We start from the raw sequence: 7,395 nt of genomic DNA on the forward strand, positions 1-7,395 counted from the left end.
TTCCTGGGCAGGCAGCGCCGTCGAGGTCCGGTCCCGGCAGTGCGGCACCGGGGGCCGGTCGCGGGGCGGGCTGGGAGGCATCGGGGGCGGTCCCGAGACGGGCAGAGAGGCACCGGGGGCCGGTCCCGGGGCGGGCAGCGAGGTACCGGCGGCAGGTCCCGGGGCGCGCAGAGAGGCACCGGGCGCGGTCCCGGGGCGGGCTGGGAGGCACCAGGGGCCGGTGCCGGGGCGGGGAGCGCGGCACCGGGGTCCAGAACCGGGGCGGGCAGAGAGGCACCGGGGGCGGTCCCGGGGCGAGCTGGGAGGCACTGGGGTCCGGTCCCGGGGCGGGCATAGAGATACCGGGGTCCGGTGCCGGGAGGGGCTGCGTCGTCGGGTTCCGGTCCCGGGGCGGGCAGCGAGGCAGCGGGGTTCGGTCCCGAGGCGGGCAACAAGTCACAGGAGGCTTGTCCCGGGGCGGGCAGCGCCGTCGGAGTCCGGTCCCGGGGCGGGCAGGGAGGCACCGGGGGCGGTTCCTGGGCGGGCAGCGCCGTCGAGGTCCGGTCCCGGCAGCGCGGCATCAGGGTCCGGTCCCGGGGCGGGCAGCGCGGCACCGGGGGCCAGTTCCGGGGCGGACAGAGAGGAACCGGGGGCGGTCCCGAGACGGGCAGCACGGCACCGGGGGCCGGTCGCGGGGCGCGCAGCGAGGTACCGGCGGCCGGTTCCGGGGCGGCCTGGGAGGCACCGGGAGCGGTGCCGGGGCGGGTAGCACGGCACCGGGGTCCAGAACCGGGGCGGGCAGAGAGGCACCCGATGCGGGCAACAAGGCAGTGGGGTCGGTCACACGGCGGGCTGGGAGGCACTGGGGGCCACTCACAGGGCGGGCAGCGCGGTACCGGTGTCCGTTCCCGGGGCGTGATGGGAGTCACCGGGGTTCGGTCCCGGGGCGCTCAGCGCCTTACTGGGGGCGGTCCCGAGACGGGCAACGCGGCTTCGGAGGCCGGACCCGGGGCGGGCAGCGTGGCACCGGGGTCCTGTCCAGGGGCGGGCAGCGTGGCACCGGGGGCCGGGCGCCCCCCCCCCCGCCCCGCTCCCCCCTTCAGCAGGTCCTTGCCCACCATCTCGGGCCGCAGCTGCTGCAGACGCACTGGCCGGGCCGCAGCCGGAGCCCGAGGCCACGGACCGCGGCGAGCAGGAGGGCGACCGGGCGGCGGAGGAAGAGCAGGAGTCCTCGTCGGGGCGGGCTGCGGGGGGAGCCGGGCGCGGGCAGGTCCTTGTCCTCCAGCCGCAGAGCAGCAGCGGGTCGCGCTGCCACCCCACGGCCCGGCCCTACCGCATCCCCCGGGCGGCCCCGGGACCCCGCGCCGGGTCTCTGCTCCCAGCGCCGGCAGCGAAAGTTTCTGTTTCCCAGCGGGTGGCCCGGCGGCGCGGGGACCTGCCTCGGCGGCCTCAACCCCGCGCAAAACCCGCCTGCGCGCCGCGGGAGCGTTATCTCCGGGGAAGGAGGAGGGGGAAAACACAGACGACAACAGCAACAATGGCAGCGACAAAAAAACGGCGAGACCCCCCCCCCCTTCGCCTTCCCCGCTTGCCACAGCCTCCCCCCGCCGCCCCCGCCTAAACAAAGACCCGACCTACACCGCGGACTGAGCAAACCCGGCGGAGGCGGCGGAGCGCGGGTCCGCGGGAGCGGTTTGTCCGTCCTGCTGCTGCCCAGAGCCCGAGCGCGCCCCCCCGGAACCGCCACCCCCCGCCCTACAGCGCCCCCGGGGTCCCGCCAGAAAACCTTCCTCATTCAGCTGAAAAAGGAGCATCGGAGCCGCCCGGGGCCCTTCTCCGGGGCCGAAACGGAGCCCGACACCCCCGGGCGGGGCTAATGAACCCCCGCGCCTCGGCCGCGCCGCGGGCAGAGGGTGCTCGGCGCCGGCTGCCCTCAGCTCCCCGCAGAGCCGGGACAATCCCCAGCCGGGGGGGCCGCAGGCTGCTGGCGCCTTCCCCCGCCAGCCCAGCCCTCCCCGCAGAGTTCCCGCACCCCAAACGCTGCTGCTGCTCCCGGCACATCGCGGGGGAATAAAGCAACAGCGGGTCCGTCGCAGGGGCCGTAAATACCCGGGCGCTGCTTCTCTGCGCCTATTTAACTCGCCAGGTGTCTTTAATTAAACTCGCCGTTGTGTTTCCATCTCCCCCCGCCCCCCCTTGTTTCAGCTCCGCCTGACGATAGGTGCGAGACGCGCCGCGGAGCCCCAGGAAAGCAAACGGAGACTGGTCCGTCCGTGCCTAAACACGGTCCGTTTGGGAAAAGGGAATTCTGCTCTCGAGCAGCTGCAGGAAAGGAGAAGCCCCGTGTTCTTCTCCCCCTAAAAGCCCTGATCCTTGTTTCAAATCCTCGGAGCCGATTCTGCAGGACCGTCACTGAGCGAGGGGCGGGGCCGAGCCCCGGGAAACCCGTTTGTCCCGCGCTAAACCCGACCTAAGCCCGGACGGCACCGCGCTGGAGTTTAGTCCTGACGCCACGGCGAGGCAAGCGGGGCTTCGGGGGTTTTTCTGGCCGCGACCAGGCACGGCGCGACCGCCAGCCCAGCCACGGCACGGCCCGGCCCGGCCCGGCGGGCAGAGCGGGGGGGCCGGGGACACCCCCGGACCGTCCGTGACCGGCGGAGCTGCGGCGCCGGAGCGGTCGTCGGTCCCCGGCGGCAGCGCGGAAGACGAGCCCCAGGGGGTGCGGAGCGAAGCGCGGAGGGGGGCGGGGGCCAGACCTCGGTAGGGGGGGGAGGCCGCGCTGCGACGGGCGGCAGCTGCGCGGGGTTTCTGGCTCCTCGGTCCTTTTTCCGCGCTGTCAACGAGTCCGTGCGGGGCGTTCGTGCGCGCTTCGCGGAGGCTGCGGGTTCGGTTTCTATCAAATCGCTCCCTTTCCGCACGCCAGCGCCTTTCCGCTCTGAACGACACAGCAGGAGGTGCCGACGAAGTCAGTCCGCGCGTTGTTCTCCGCGGAGATGGCGAGCGCGCAGCAGTAATTCACGGAGCGGCTGTTGGAGGAAAAACAGCGTGCGGGAGGTTTCTCCCCGTTTCTTCTTGTTTTCGGAGCCCAGCGGCAGGCACCGCGGCTGCGCTGGCGGCCAGGGGAAGGCGGCCCCCCCGCTGCCCCCCCGCGCCCTGCGGCGGAGCCGCCGCGGCCGCGGAGCAGCTCTGGGGAAGCGCCCGCGCGGTGCGAGGGTCTCTGCGGCGGAGAGGGAAGGGGGTGGGCGTGGGGGGAAGGGGGGGTGTGTGGGGGGAGGGGGTGGTGCCACGCTTTGGGGGTGCGGGGCTTGGCTGGGGGCCCCCCGAGGGCTGCGCGGAACCGAGGGCCGGGGGCGGGGGGACGGGGGGACGGGTACCGCTGTGGCCGGGGGTGCTCCGCGAGAGGGGAGAGTTTTTGGGGGAGAGGCGCGTTATTCCCGGAGCGTGCGGGGCGGGCGCGGAACGCGCAGGGGCTCGGCTCCGCGGCTGTGCGCTTCCGTCACCGCCCGCCACAGCCCGGCCTAAACGGCCCCGGTTCGGTTACGCGCCCGCGGTATTTCAGCGAGCGCCCCCAGCACCGTGTTTTGGGGAGGGGAAGGCGGGCGGACACGCCGGCTGTGGGGAATTCCCGATTTCTGCGCCCCCCCCCCCCCCCCCCCCCCCCGTCCCGCGGCCGCCGTCTCCCGGCGCACCGGAGGGTGCCCCCGGCTCGGACGCCGCTTTACTCCGCGCTGGGCCCTGCGGAACGGCCCCGTGGGGCGGGGGGGGTGTCCCTCGGCGGGGGGAGGCGGGAGGGGGAGGCCGGGCCGGGCAGGGTGGCCCCGGGCTGGTCCTGTCGGGGCCGAGAGCGGAGCGGGGGGGCTCTCGCGGGACACCCCCGATGGGGGGGGCTGCGCCTGGTCCGAGCCCTCTCTCTGACAAGTAACACAGGGATGGGTGGGGGCGCTACTCAGCGGCACAAGGAGAGATCCCTGAAATCCTGGACGGTGAGACACAGCACGAGGAAAATGGGGAGAATTGGGGCTGTTGTAGCGAGAGGCTGTTGGTCCGCAGGGCTCTTAATCCAAGACTGCGCCGTGGTGCCAGTGCGTGCGGCTGGATGTTTCTCTCTGGGGGTTGCTGTAGCGAAACTGGTTCTGCCTTAAAACACGGTCCGCCGAGGGATTAAAACCGGCGAAAAACTGGCGTAGGAAAAAGGGGCACTGAGAGTAGGGCCGCGGTACGCGGGGCCGCCCGTCCCGGCTGGTCCCGTCGGGCGGCGCGTCCCCGGCACCGGCGGTTCCTGGGCGCCGGGCGCGGCCCGGGGGTGCCCCCCCGGACCCCCCCTTCCGCGCTGACTGCGCCTCCGCGGACGCCGCGTTGCGCCCCCCAGGGAGACCCTTGGAGCTCCCCTGGATCCCAGCGGCCTGTGACCAGCATCTTCCCCGAGCTGGAGCCTCGCAGGGACCAAACCCTGGAGGTGTCGTCTGCTGCCAGAGCTGAGGGCAGGCCGGGGCGAGGTGCCCCCGCTCGGGGCTCAGGGATGGCCCGCGGGGGAATGCCGAGGCCTCGGGAGGATTGGCTCTGCCCTCGAGAGGAGGGAAATGTTCTCTGAGCTCGCTGCTCTGTCACCCGCTCGGTCTCCGCTCATGGGGGGACGGACCCTCGTTTCCGGGTGTCTGTCCGTTGGTGGATGCGCAGGGATCGATGGGTCAGGGAAGGCACCGGTGAGGGAGGGAGTGTGAATCTGGGCAGTTCAGAGTCTGTGAATCAGTCGCTTTTCTTTCTTTCAGCATCTCGGAATTATTTTGTAATGATAAATTGCTGTTAGTTATTGATAAATCCAGATTTCCTGCTAAACCATCACCGTGTCAATACTTTCATCTGTGACACCCAGAGCCCCCCAGTATGTCCCAGTGACTTGCCTAGTGCTCCCAAACATATCCCAGTATGTCCCAGTAACACTCCCAGTGCCCCCAGTATATCCCAATAACTCCTAGCACTCCCCAATTATTCCACTATGCCCCAGTGCCCTGCAATACATCCCAGTGTGCCCCAATATGTCCGTACCCCCTAGTACATAGCAGCGACCCTCCAGAGCCCCCCACTATGTGCCAGTGACTTTCCTAGCACTCCCCAGTATATCCCAGTATGTCCCACTGCCCTGCAGTAAGTACCAGTAACCATCCCAGTGACCCTCACTGGGTACCAGTGACCTTCCTAGTGCTCCCCAATATATCCCAGTGCCCTCCAGTATGTCCCAATGACCCCCTTAGTGCTCCCTAATATATCCCAGTATGTCCCAGTAAAGTGCTAAGGCTTGGACAACCAGCCCAAGCCAGAGCTGACCTATAGATGAATTCTGTACATTTTATAACCGATAACCATTGTGCTAACAGGTATTATACTAAGTTATAGCAAACCAACTGTTCTGATGTAAAAGGTGGGAATACTGAAGCCTGAGCAACAGGCCCTGAACTGAAACTGCTAACTCAGTGTGTAGTCATTAGTGAAATATGCATAGAAGATGTAGCTTAAACATCATAAAACATGTCTATGTTGAATGTATCCTTCCTTGTGTGTGTGAGCAAGGTAACAGGGTCACACAGACAGTTGTCTGGCTTTGTGACCTGGTGTGTGACCTTGCTCATAAATCAACTTGATAAGCAGGGAAACTCCCTGAGCTTCTCCCTTGAGCCCTGGCCGGGCTCTGGGGGAACCTAATGTGAAATTTAAACCAGGTATTTCCGCTTAAAACAAAGGTGTCAGCTATTCTGCCTTGCTGGTTTTTGGGTATATAAGGCCAGACCCGCTCACAGCTTTGGGTCCCTCACCTACGGGTGGACGCCCCGCGTAGGATTTCCCACTCGCCGGGACAGGCTCAACAAATCCTCACTGTAACCGGGGCTGCCCAGCGCCTGCGGGTCTGGGTGGTGGGAACGGGTGTGAGTGGGGATGGATCTTCCTTAATCACTATTCTCTCTCTCAGGTAGCAATGATGTGATGCATTACCCTGTATTTTCCTGTTTGAGTGCGCTATTCTGTCTTTTCTTACTGTATGTTTTCTGTATTATTCTGTTACATTATTTAGTTATTTCTAGTAAAATACACCTGCTCTTCTCACTCTGGTGTCTGAGTTTAATTGATATCCCCAGTTACCAAAACACCCAGTGCCCTACAGTACATCCCAGTAAAACTCGTAATGTCCCCAGTATGTCCCAGTGACCCTCCTAGCACTCCCCAATATATCCTAGTATGTCTCAGTGCCCTGCAGTATATCCCAGTAAGCCTCCCAGTGCCCCCAGTATGTCCCCATGCCTCCCAGTATATGCCAATAACTCTTCTAGCACTCCCCAATATATTCAAGCATGTCCCAGAGCCCTGCAGTACATCCCAGTATCTCCCAGTGCTCCCCAGTACATCCCAGCAACCCTCCCAATGCCCCCACTATGTGCCAGTGACTCTCCTAGCGCTCCCCAATATATCCCAGTATGGCCCAGTGCCCTGCAGTATGTCTGCGCTTGCAGGTGGGGGGGTGCGAATGCTGAGTACAGCCGTGAGCGATTCCTCCAGTAGAGCTGTTGTGAGTTTTTAAGTCCGTCCTCATTGATGCTTGAGAATCGAGGTAAGGACAGGGAGGGACGACTCACCCATGATGGTCACAGGCAAAAGACTCATTAAGGGAAGAAGAACAACATCAATTTAAGTTAAACACCACCACCAGTTAATTTTCCAATCAGAGTAGGACAGTAAGAAATACAACCACATCTTAAAAACACCTTCCCCCCACCCCTCCATTCTTCCCGGGCTCAGCTTTGCTCCCGATTTCGCTCCCTCTTCCCCCCCAGTGGCGCAGGGGATGAGGACTGAGGTCAGTTTGTCACCTGCTGTCCCTGCTGCTCCCTCCTCAGGGGAGGACTCCTCGCACTCTTCCCCTGCTCCAGTGTGGGCTCCCTCCCGCGGCAGACAGTCCTCCACGAACCTTCTCCAGCAGGAGCCCTGCCCAGGGGCTGCAGCTCCTCCCGAGCTGACCCAGCCTGCGTCCCTCCGGTGTGTCACAGCCCCCCAGGGTGGGCTGCCCTCAGAGTCACGGTGTTCTTTGGGCACAGCCCCTGCTCCGGCCTGGGGTCCTCCCCGGGCTGCAGGTGGCATCTGCTCCCCCGGTGACCTCCACAGGCGCAGGGCACAGCCTGCCCTCTCCCCGTGGGGTGCAGGGGGGTCTCTGCTCCAGTGTGCCTTGCCCCCCTCCTCCTCCTTTCTGCCACTGACCTCGGTGTTTGCAGAGGTGTCTCTCAGCTCCTCCTCACCACTCCCACTCTTCCTCCCAGGTTTCTCTTCTTAAGTGCATTATCACAGAGGTGCAGCCACCATCACTAATTGGCTCGGCCTTGGCCAGAGGTGGGTCCAACTTGGAGCCAGGGGAGCCTCGAAGCTTCTCAC

Source organism: Strix uralensis, chromosome 13, assembly GCF_047716275.1.
Source record: "Strix uralensis isolate ZFMK-TIS-50842 chromosome 13, bStrUra1, whole genome shotgun sequence".
NCBI lineage: Eukaryota > Metazoa > Chordata > Aves > Strigiformes > Strigidae > Strix > Strix uralensis.